Source organism: Zootermopsis nevadensis, unplaced genomic scaffold (genome assembly GCF_977971745.1).
Source record: "Zootermopsis nevadensis isolate Lab colony 2312 unplaced genomic scaffold, Znev_1.0 Znev_ptg000020l, whole genome shotgun sequence".
Lineage (NCBI taxonomy): Eukaryota > Metazoa > Arthropoda > Insecta > Blattodea > Termopsidae > Zootermopsis > Zootermopsis nevadensis.
The window spans coordinates 6,109,679-6,121,934 of record NW_028259152.1 but is presented as its reverse complement, the minus strand read 5'-3'; the positions used below and the strand labels follow the sequence as shown (position 1 = coordinate 6,121,934).

At 39.9% G+C, this 12,256-nt stretch overlaps 1 protein-coding gene across 3 annotated transcripts in view; it reads left to right on the top strand.

The window, feature by feature from the left end:
• hig (locomotion-related protein hikaru genki) overlaps window positions 1-12,256 on the top strand; it is a 147,973-nt gene that overhangs the window by 8,966 nt on the left and 126,751 nt on the right. Inside the window, exons 1-3 of one of the 3 annotated variants that reach the window (XM_022059577.2) lie at window positions 2,866-2,925; window positions 8,007-8,178; window positions 8,534-8,661. The gene's annotated coding sequence lies outside the window, so the exon portion shown is untranslated. Of the gene's footprint in view, window positions 1-2,832; window positions 2,926-8,006; window positions 8,179-8,533; window positions 8,662-12,256 lie in introns of those variants that run through there. The other 2 variants (XM_022059576.2, XM_022059580.2) reach the window with 2 other exon arrangements.

The window sequence follows — 12,256 nt, the reverse complement described above, 5'->3', positions numbered from 1 at the left end:
CGACCGTCTTCCGGCGCGTGGCGCCGTGTGATCTAGTATAAAATGACCGACGTTTTGGAGGAGCTTGCTACGCTCATTATCAAGATCTTCATGTTTCTCATTGGCCGCCCTGATAATGATGGCAGTAAGGACCTCTGAAACGTCGGTCAGTTTTTACGAAACTACAAGGCGTTACATCCCAGAAGACGGTCGTTTCAGTACGCACGCACGTACACAAAGAAAGACGAAACATTTGCAAGTAAGAAACAATTAAGAAAATTAACTTAACGACGAGAATCAAGTATTCGAGTAATGAAATTCAACGTGTACAATACGTTGCGTGACAGAGTTGAACACATTTGGTCATGTCCTAACATGAACATGCAGCAGTGGCATTTAGAACCTTACAGACGAGTGGAGGAGCAACAGGCAATGTCCTTCCCCCCCCTCATAGTGTAATCTGAATCCTAAATAATCTAAATTTGTGCGAAACGTAAAAAATGCGGGAGACGGAAAAATTGTATTTTCATTTTCGTAATCAGTGTGAAAGATACATTTACTTATCATAGAAACGTCTATGTGGTCAAAAATTAATTTGACAGTGTTAACAGTTGACAGAGTCAATTCAGGCTGTCCGGAATCCAGTTGTTCTGACTGAAGTGTTTGTGATTTTCCTCAGTCCCCTCCTATCATTTGCTTGGTAGCAGGTGCGACTGATGCTTTCTTCCACATCACTTCCAATTTGTTGTTCACTGTTGCCTTGTTATTCGATGCTGCATATTCTGAGCTATTGACAGCGTCGTTAAATAAACAATAAATAAACATGCGAAGTCAATAAAGTACTATAAATTATATAAATATTTGCATTTCTCGTACTGACATGTCAGAATGGTTCTCATCTAAGATGTGTACTAGTTTGATTGAAACTAACAACTATAAATTTCACGAACTTAAGAAGCAAATCATTCATGATCGCCGAAAATTCATTAGTGTCATCGAGACCACTGAGTATCTTAGTATTTAGCTTCAGGTGCCTCAGATTATGTGGGATGTTATCAGACCTATAAAGAAACGGTTTTGAACAGCATATCATATTTGAAAGTAAATAGTGTTCATTAAGTAGCTCACCACTGTAGCGTAAGGTGATCGCCTTTTCTTGGCATAAACGTGTATTAACTGATAAAACTATTGATTATAGTGAACCAGATAATTTATGTGGGTACAAATGGGGACAGAAGATGTTGGAATTACAATATGAAAATACCACGAAAGAACAGAGAAAAGAGGAATAGCACACGTAGGCCTAATTAGAACGTATATTTATAATCACTGAATGTAACCGAATTCATTTTCTGTCATGTACACCCACATGATTGGATTAGGTCAGTCAATGAATAAATCGCCTGGCTACGGTCTTCGCAAAAACAAGAATTTCCTCCCTTGCCACCTCATCCATACTGGTTCCTTTTCAGTTGAGATCGGGGGCTTTTCTCTCGGGGATAATGTAGTCGGAGCGTGAAGCATGCCATATGTTGTGGAGGTGGCATAAATAAAAGAATAGTAAAGTAATAGTAATAAACCTTCTGCCCATCTGGTGCTGAAATTAAGAATGCGTCGAACGTTACCTCCATTCCCTCATACGTTTCGTGGTACTTAGGAACAGGTGCATAGTCGCCGTCACATTACACGCGTCTTTGAACCATGCAAAGATAAATGATTGTGTCTGTGTGCAGGAACTCTGTCTGGCTTCGTTGACACGGCTGCAGTGCGGTCTGTAGCAACGTCCGCCGACGACGTAAGTGGTGTTATTGAAAAGAAGACAAAACGCTGACTGTAGATTCAAGAAGCTCAATATGAAAAGTCGACAGGCAGAGGGGGGATTCTTACAGAATCAGCAATACTACAAATCAGAGAGGGATGGACTTGGTTGGGACATTTCATACCATGTTCTTGAGGTATTGGCAAAGGGACATTGAGACAGAAAATCGGTTCTGAACAAAAATGAGATACGAAAGTTACGGAGAACAAACTGAAGGCAAGAAAGAGATTGGAAATAAATGTACATCCAAAAAATAAAGCAAGTTCCCGTTGCTGCTGCATGCTGCTTTCGTGTAGTTTTGTTCCGGGGGCAGCAAGCTGACCACGTATTTCTAGACTAACGACACGAACAGTTTGGGAAACACATGCGTATCGCAATAATTTTGGGCATGGTCGGGGAATTACACGGCTGGGCATTCATTACGCGTGATTTCCCAATTGGGGATTTTCAACAGTCACCCGCTCGCAAAAACTTGTGTAGGTTTCCATGTAAAGTCCTCATTCATGTTGCCCGATCTTAACCAAAATCGGAATGTGTCGACGACTTTGTGAAAATACGTAGTATTGCTCTAGTTTGAAGGGATGCATCCTGTAGGCTGAGTCTGTCTACACAAGGTTTCCTCTATTATGGTTTTAGTTTCTATTAAGAATTTACTACATGCTTAGACATTAATTGACCATCTTCAGGCAGTTCTTTTTAAGTGTTCGAAGCTAATACATTTGACTGCTAAATTTGTATACGTATTTTCTGTTGCTGACTTCACCGCACAATGGACTGTCTTGCCTATTTTAGTAGAAGGGACTTACCTGTGGAAAGCTGTAGCTGCACTGAAGGGGTCAAAAGGGGAAGTTACGTAAACACACTAGAAAAATTCCATACAGAACAGCATTAAAAAAAAGCGTTCGTTTAAACGAAAATAAAAACAGGCAGCAACAACCCCACTTTTGAAATTCTAACAAAACTCCGATAATACCTAAGGACTGTTTTCTGCATCAAACACCATTACCGTTCTACCTCTCCTCCACCCCAACCTCTCAGATCAACCCCTCAACTTCAACTAACCCAGTCAGTTCAACTGCTGCTGGCCACCAGTAACTACACCTGCATAGTTCGCGCTGCTAGAATAGGTAAGCTGCTTAGCACAGAGTTCATTACGTGGTGAAGTCAACAACAGAAAACACGTGTACAAATTTAGCAGTCAAATGCATTAGCTTCGAACACTTAAAGAAAACCGCATGAAGATGACGAACTAAGCTCGAAACATGTAATGGTTTTTTAATAAAAATTGAAAATGTAATAAAGACATTCTTGTGTAGACGGACTGTCACCGTGACTAATGCTTGAGTTGTTGCATTGGACAGACGGACAGGACGAAGTTAATAGGCGCATTTTTGCGAATTCTAGTTGCGCCTAGTTGTTAGAGTAGGCCTAATGCTTGTGTTTGTAGGTCCTAGACCATTTTGAGTTCCGAAAAAGTACGTATCTTGATCGAGGTACACAAATTAGGAAATGATTAGTTGATTTCAGTCGCGAAACGGTCGTTCGTAAATACTGTTGATTGTGGCTAGACATGAAATATAATCGTTTTAGATTTTTAGTTGCAATTTTTGTTGGTTTTAACTCTTAAACATTTGTGGGAATTCTTGCAAGTGGTGTGATCTTGAACAAGTAATTTCTTAAATCGTACCCTCGGGACCGGTTGGGGGGGAGGGCGGACGACGACCACCTGGCATTTTCTAAACTGAACTTGTGTGAACTCTAGAAGTCGTTTATTTTTTATTTCATTGAATTTATTACTGTACCAGGTGTTTGCTACCTTCAATGTCGTCAGAACTTCAAATCTCACAGGTTTTAGTTTGTTCAATAACTTGGAATCAAAATCAATTTTCTAGGGTCCTTTGCAAGATTGTTGGAAGAACCGGCCTTTTAAAAAGTGACATTAACTGGTGAAGAGGTATGAGTCTTCCAGTTCACGGGTCTCCGAAAGAAACGCTCAGAGTATCCGAAGTCGAAACAGACGGAAATGTCTAGATTAAAGATTTAAATCACATTGATAAATTGTTTACGTGATTTTTACGTTGAAAACAGGGAACCGAGCCTGTTCCAGAAAGTTTACAGCAGTGCATTTGTTGAAAACTCTCAGATCTTTGGCTGGACAAGTGAATTTTGGATAATGACAACGCATATTTCTCTCAGCGCGTTTGATAAAGCGACTGTGAGTCAAACGACAAATACCAGTGTTTGAACACCCAATGTACTGTCCTGATTTCTTTATGTGTGGCCTTTTCACGATCTCGGAACTAGAAGTCTCCTTGAAAGGGTCTCATATTGAATTACTTGAGAACATTCTGAGAAATGTGATGACATACTGAAAGGACTTTCGGAAAAGCATTTCCAGCAACGTCTTCAGGCACTGCAAAGGCGTCGGAATGCGCGTATAAAGTCAGAAGGCGAATACCGTGAATAAGACCACGCTTATTAACGGGCATTGCCAATACAGTTTTACAAGTCTAGTTTGGTTTGTCATGCCTCATACACGCGAGATAAAGCAGCATCCATTCTCTTATTACTGAATTATTGGTAACTGAACATGACTGTAGTTTTGACGTATGCCCCTTCTCATGTGGCCTGGAGATTCGCGTGTGTGTCAGGATGAAGAATTCCTCTTGCTCTGGACCGTGCTTCCTTTCAAGCTGCGGCAACATAAATTAACCCAATATAAAAGAAGTGAGTCAGACGCAGAGTCAAGTAAGGAGAAATGGAGGTCAAAATGATACGTGGGAGTACAACGCCACAGTTATACAGGTCCTACGAAAAGTATGGAACCAAATGCAAAATACTTTATTGGCATTTTATCAATATGCCCACTACTTATCTCAAGGTATGTTGCAGACGAAAGAATGACCTGTATCTCGTCTACGAATTTGGAGACTTCATTGCCTCATTGACAGTTTAAGAGTTGTCACACCATTTCGCTATGACAATTTAGCGAAATTATTCCAAGATACTATGACGACCTGAAGTAGTTTGTCTACCACAATTTTCGAACCACGTTGTGCACATCTGGACGTATTTCTACTTGACTGTTATTTCATTCGGCTTTGGTACCAGCCATCACGCCTAAAGAAGTTAATAATCTCAATACGTTCTTTTTATCTCAAAAGATGTCATAAATATAAAATATTAATGCTAGTATTGGCTTCAGATTTTTCGGATGTTTATGATGAAACTGAGCACCCACTCCAATCTCCGTCGTGTAATGTCACCAATAATTTGCGGGACCTAGAATCGTTCTGAAAACGAGCAGTTCCCAGACCAACGGATATATTTGTGTTTTATAACAGAATAAAATTTGCAAGCAAATATCTTCTTCCATTTCAGACAGATTTTTGTGTAACACAGGTATTCACTTGTTAGATAAAAATGTTGCACGCCATATATTGAATGCATGTATTTTTAAACCCCAACTAAAACATTCAAGCTACATGTGTACACTACACTTCTGCTGAGGGGTGTATACTTTCATGCTTTCTTTTTATCTTTATTTTTTGTCAGTAGTCCATTAACATATTCTGCTTTTATTTTGTTGACAGCTGAGCGTAATTCTTTCACATTTTTTAAGGGAGTGTTGCTTTTCATATAATTCCATGTAGTACTACATTACACTAGCAGAAGACAGGATAATACATATTCAATCAGACCGTTTTACGTAATATTTAGGACACGTTCACACAGCTAAGTTGCCCTTATTATCTTCGGTGTGTCTGTCCGTTCTCATGTATATTTAACTCGAGAACAGCTGAGAGGATATCAACGAAATCTGTGAGATTACAGGTCCTTATGGCGTCGGGTATGGAGATGGTTGGATGTCTTCTGGGGTGTATGCATCAACGTTTCAGAGCTTCTTACTACCTCCATTATCAGGGCGATGACTACACACCAGAACGTAGTCATCTTCGTTAATGAAATTTGACGCTGCGACATTTTTATAATTTTGTTTAAAATTGGACATCAGTAACTGAACCCTTACATGATAGATCTGATAGCATCTCTAGTGTAGCTCGCTGTATGTTTAGAGCAGCAAAAAATGCTTCGAATAAAAGTTTTAGTTGCAAATAGAACTCGTATTGCATGTCAAATACACATTTTCCGTAACGTGTTTCAGACATCAATTAAACAAAATTTATTTTGCTCCATGTTTTATCTCGAGCACCGTTGTAATGATTTCGATAATTTTACACAGCCTCTTCTTCTCGTCTGTTTTTCCTATTTTATCCCCATTTTTGTGGGAGCGCTTAACGTTGAAGATGACTCCTTGCAGTCTGGTAGGAGTTTACCGCCCTGATGATGGAGGCAGCAAGGACGTCTGAAACGTCTGCAAGCAGAAATATTTTCTATTAATATGTTTTCTTTCAGTCCAGATTCCATTGTTGACATGTTTTACTGCATATATAAATATATGAACACATTTTGCCTCGAATTTAATGACCTCTTATACTACGAATTGAAATGAGATCTCTTTATCACAGTTATCGGAAAATTAATCTGAAAAAACCCTGTAATTCTTGAATATGATTTATTGGCTGTCTATTTATAAAATATTATTAATTATGAACTTCATTTAAATTTATGAAACACTCTTTGAATAAGAAAGACGTATGTAACATTTCAAAATTTGTGACAGTTTCTTGAGATAAGTGATGCAAAAGTAAAATAATTGCTTATATTTATGTAATTAAGTTAGGCATAAGGCTCAGAGGAACCATAAGGAGTTCGTTGTCCGCACTGTAATGTGTTCTAGCGCGGTACGGCACTAGAATTAACTTTCCGATATTCCTGTTTTATGTCCCCATCGTGATATTTGTTCTGAAGTTCCTTGCGCAACCACGCGTTCCACAACAAAGACTGGCTACGGGACGCTAAACATTGTTTGTTATTTCCATTGTGGGACGAAGCACAAGTTTCTCCGTCAGAACACAAACTTGTGTATCTCTGTGCAGCTAACACTGAACCCTACACACTGTAACAATGTTCTTTGTTCTTGGATCTCGCGATACACGTTTACATTATTCCAATAGCAGGAACGTAACAGGATAATCAGTAGTTACGCGGACCGAATAAAAATGTCAGACAATATGTTTTCTGACACTAACACATTCTAGAACAAATAAATAAATAAATCTACAAAACAATTACAGAGAAATTCCCCGCTTTTTATGAAATAGTGCTTGCAACATGCCGCCCCTGGGATCTGTCGTGAGCCAGTAGAATCCACTGCCCCTCTGTCTTAAATATAAATTTTAATTATGATTTCAAACTGGTCTTTTCCCCTTAGCTTTTTCGATCATCTTTAATGTATTTCTAGAGGCCCACTTACTTGAATCTCATCCTCAACAGTTCGACCACTCTTGCTTGACCAAGAGTTCCGATCACATTTCAGCTGCTCCACCATTTAGATAACCTGCTCGTAATTATTGCCTGCTGCTTCGCCTACACTTTTAGAGTCCTAACCACTCATGACACTTGTATCGGTAATATGTCGAGTGACTTTTGTCTTCACGAGATAAGTGTCAAAAGAAACACGGAGGGAAATGGTAGGCCTGTGTGAAACTTTGAGCCAGTCGCTGAAGGCTGGAGGAATGGCTTTACTTAGTGTGGAAAGTACAACCCCTATGCAGACCCTTAAGTGTTCGTGTATCTTACTTTCATTCCCATTCCTGTCGGATCCCCTCCTCTGCCTCTTACCTTATTAAATCTGTCCTTTAGACACACCTGTTCACCCTTTCATAATCACCATTCACTATCAGTGCGTCCCTCGGCCCATCATACAGTGCTGTCCGTAGAGATGAACACTTATTAGGGTCTAGAGCTGTTTCCCACCGTAATATGTTAATTACTATTTATCACAGCCCTACTTTTACTCATCGAAGAATTAGGTGCAACCGAATAATGCCCGTTTAACTATACAACTTAAATGTGGCGTAATTTTAAATTTACTTAACGTACTCACACATTTTGTTGCGTAGTTTTTGTTTAAACACGGCCGAGGTGTGAAATATGTAAACGATATGCCTTTTATTATTGTAGCGTATTTGCCGCTTGGTCTAGTAAACCATTCCTTGACGTAGCATTGCCCTGGTAAATGAAATAGCTGCAGTGGTGGCCTACAAGTTGGCCTGATTTAACTCTCTTTGACTTCTCTTTATAGAGCTTTGTGAAGGACTCTGTCTGCGTTCCTCCTGTGTCAAACTGCTGTGAAGCGCTGAAGATTCAAATAACCGAACCGACAAAACACGTAGCGAGGATGGATTTGGATAGAATTTGACCATCGTTGCGACTTAAATGAGCACGGATAAAGCGCTGTAAAGAACTCTGAAGATGTAAGCCTGCTGTGTCATTCGCAGGCCTATTTTTAAATTTCAGCATAAATTAATGACAGCCATGAATTTTAAAACTGATAACGACTAGAGTCTCTCATTGCCGGTAGAGTAAGTTAAGATCAGTGATAATAACATTTAGTCATCAGCTTCGTGAATTAGATTGAATATCGCATTGTTTAAACGATTTGCGTCAAAAATATTCAAATACGATTTTGTTAACAGAATTCGGATCGTCCCATTAATTTACTTCTTGAAACTGTGCATTCACATTTACTTTATCGCTTTGTAACAGGTGTATTTACCTAACTCTTTTCGATAATTGAGCCTCAGAACTTCTTTTTCTATGATATTTCAGCGTCCACTGCTCTGCGTCGTATCCTGGCAACGAAAATGAGAAGCCACAGTGTGCAATAGATTGCGTGCTATTATACGAAGACAGCGATTACCGCAGCATGGGGTTAAGGTGCATCATTTACTGAGCAGGTAAGAAGGAAGTAAGTGGTTCGAATCTCGGCCATGATACCAGATGTTCTTTTTGAGGGTTTTATGATGCTTCTCAGTTGTCTCAAAGCAAACATCGGGAAAATACCTTGACAGCTCCCTCCAAATCGGTACCCTTTTATAACCCATGGAAATCTTTCCATTTCAGTCTTCCCTGTGTAACGAATACAGTTCAGATAATGTCGTTGAATATATTAAGAATCAGTTCGTCATTTATAATGCCCCGGTCCTGTAACAATTGCCGGATTCATGTTAATTAACCATTTTAACCGAAGCTTGTATTAATAATGGCCGGTTTTAAGAAATTAATCCGTACCGTAAAGAAAAGCAACGTTTCACCATTATAAAGATTAACTAGTTTGTGGTGTTTAAGGAAATAATCCTTGTTTACAGTGAGAATCGTAAGAAACCTTTAAATACAAAACGAAGATTTACTGTTTGTTGAAGTAGGTGAGGCATATACGTTAACACTAAGCTTTGAAGGGTTAATTGTAACGACCTACTTTACTCCATGGAGTATAGTCATTCTTGAGACACTGGTCATTAGTTATAAGTCCCCGAATTGTTATTACTTTAAGTAGGATTTGCGATTTTTACTGTCGTGAGTTCAAAGATGGCTGTCTTCTGGGTTGCAGCGCCTTGTTGTTTACCAACGTTTCAGAGGTCCTTGCTGCCTCCATCATCAGGGCGATGAGTTATCACACCACTGAAACGTTGGTAAACTTCTACCAGACTACACGGCGCTGCAACCCAGAAGACAGCCTATCTTTCATTACCTTGTGTACTGCATCTCACGACTGTGCCCTATTGCTTCGTGTCCACGCCCTCAGACGCTATTTCTCTGAGATCAGTTGTAATATTAATCTCCCATTACTCCGAGGTCTTCAGGTGTTTAAACCAAAGTCTTTTACTGTGAATTTAAAAAGAAGGCTGGAGATTTTGAAAAATTCTACAACCTATTTTAGATCTACATACTGACAATGTCTGCCTTGCAAATATTGATCCCTTCAACGTTTATAGCTGTAGGTCTATTTTGCCTGAAGGAAGCACTTTTAATTTCGTACAGGACGGGAGTGTGAGGTAAACCTCAGCCTTATAAATACGGCCCTGATTCAAAAAATTGAGAGAGGCCTGACAACATCACTTCTGCCGGTAGCGAATGCCGAATAACTCTGCCTCGGCAAAGCAGACGAAAATTAATTACTGGGAAGGTGTTGCTACCGCTAGCCTTTCATGCTCCAGCACCCACCTTAAATCCTACCCACGCAATTGCCAGTCTGTAACTGCGGTGCTTAGAGAAAGATGTTTTCGTTCCTTAAGGTGAGGTTGGCCGTTTGACATCAACAGGACTTACGTTGTAATGACGATACGATAATCTCTAGCAAAGAAAGTTACCAAGAAACAATGTCTTGTTTCAAGTTTTGGCATCTGTGGTCTTCTTAATTACTAAGTAATAAATAGTTTTGAGGCGGTCAAGGCCTGTAGGCTGTAGAACCCGTGATGATGATGATGATGAATAAATAGTTTACGCTGACGATTCTGTTTATAACTTTCTGTCTTAACGTGTTCGATTTAAGAAGTTGTACACGAAAATAGTTCAAAGGCGCTATGATTTTATGTTTTGAGATGGGAAGTTAGTCTTTCACTGAAGAGAGGAACACAAATTTAGAGTGTTTAAGAATGAAAGGCTGGGAGAATATTAACTCCTAAGAAATGGAAAGTAAGAGTAATCTATGTTAGCCGAGTATTCTTAGGTGATTTATTAGAGAAAAATTAGGCGGGAGGGACATGCGACACTCACTTTAGACGAGAAATAGACCTACACTGTACCTTTCTTTGTGGAAAAACTTCAAAGGATAACAGAACAGTTTAACGTGAAACCTCCGGTATCGAGTGTGAGTAGCGCGGAATGTTGAATATTATCCAGCGTTTCGGCAATCATAACAGTTACCATCTTCAGGGTGAATATGTAATGGTTGGCATTATTGGAAGCCTATATAGGGCAGGCAGCAGATAGAATGTTATATTTGATGATGCACCATTACATTCACGCTGAAGATGGCAGCTGCATTGTTTGTCGATGCGTTGGATAATTTTAACACTCGACGCGGCTCATCCGGAAAAGCTGAAGTTGACAGTGAACTCAACCGCGAAAACCTAAGGATATAGAGAATTTTAATTTGTTTATTGAACAAGAAGAACAATGATGCACTACGCGTAGCGAACAGTGGAACATTTTACATGGTGAACTTGGGCCCTTGTTGTGTTATTCTGCGGGCACTAGTAGCGGTTTCTGGGACTCAGTGAATTTCAAACAGTTGGGGAAACCGCTACTGCAGACATTAACCTATCCATATCAGTATTCGCCATATTGATTCACAACACACGGCTTCATGACATACACAGTGTTGTTGAGTTTCCCAAAGCGAACAGAAACAAGAATGGAAAGGTGTTCTCAAGCACATAGTGTCTGACTGACTGTTGGTTTTTTAACGACAGTTTTCAACTCCTAAGTCATATAGCGCCTTAGTCTGCTGCTGTAGTGGTACCACACATTTCTTCAGCGATCAATTGATATGCATACAGATGAGAGTACCTACTGTTTTTGTCTCAGACGTTGTATACATTCTTATCTCAATGCGTGCTGCATGTTTTACCCAGTCCATCCTTTTGCCTTGGTTGTGTTACTTGCCAGTAACAGTGGCCACGCGGTCTGGGACTTTGTGTAGGGAGAGCCCTTGCGACGGGCTGATCACTCGTCCAATTAGCCTTACCAAATGCATATATAGCTTAAGGAACCTCCCATATTTGAGGAGGTCTAGGTCTTTCAAGGACTGCAGAGCCACGGAGTAAGTAAATAAATTGTATCAGTTGAAGTTTCTAATTATGTAATTCTGTTTTCCTGCAAGTTCGTCTCCATAAATCCAAGTATTTCCTTCAGCACTATTTTATCAAACACACTTTATCTGTTTCAGTTGTTTAGTGCGAGAAACCAAGCTTACACAAAAATATGCACTGCATTCTAACGTAAAGAATACAATAATTATCTTAAGAGTCGTTGAGTAAAACGACTTATTTTATTAAAGATGGCGCTCTTCTGGGTCGTTCCGTGTGATTTGATAAAAGTTGGAACATCGGTAAACTTCTAACAGACGGCACGACGCAACAACCCAGAAGACAGTCGTCTTCGTACTCGACGCCGTGACTTGGACTTCTAATTTATTTCATTCATGTGACCAGCGGAGGACGGACTGCACGCTTTACTCTGTTTACGTTTCCTATGAGAGGACCAGCAGGACACAGTCGACGTTTTTGCAGTAACGTGTGCAAGTTTTCCGACAGCAACTGGCCGTGTTATTGCGTACGTGAGGCTACAGCCACTTTCGTTATTGATGTTGAGATGCGCGCGTCGTCCTCATTGGTCCGCGCGTTATTGAGAGGGTATTGGTCTCTACGACTACCACCAAGGACTGGCCATAAGTGGGGCAGAAACGGCCGTAAATTGATTCTGACAGGAGAATGGAGTGATTCGACTACCTAATTGTAAAACTTAGAAGTGAGCCGAAATATGAAAACA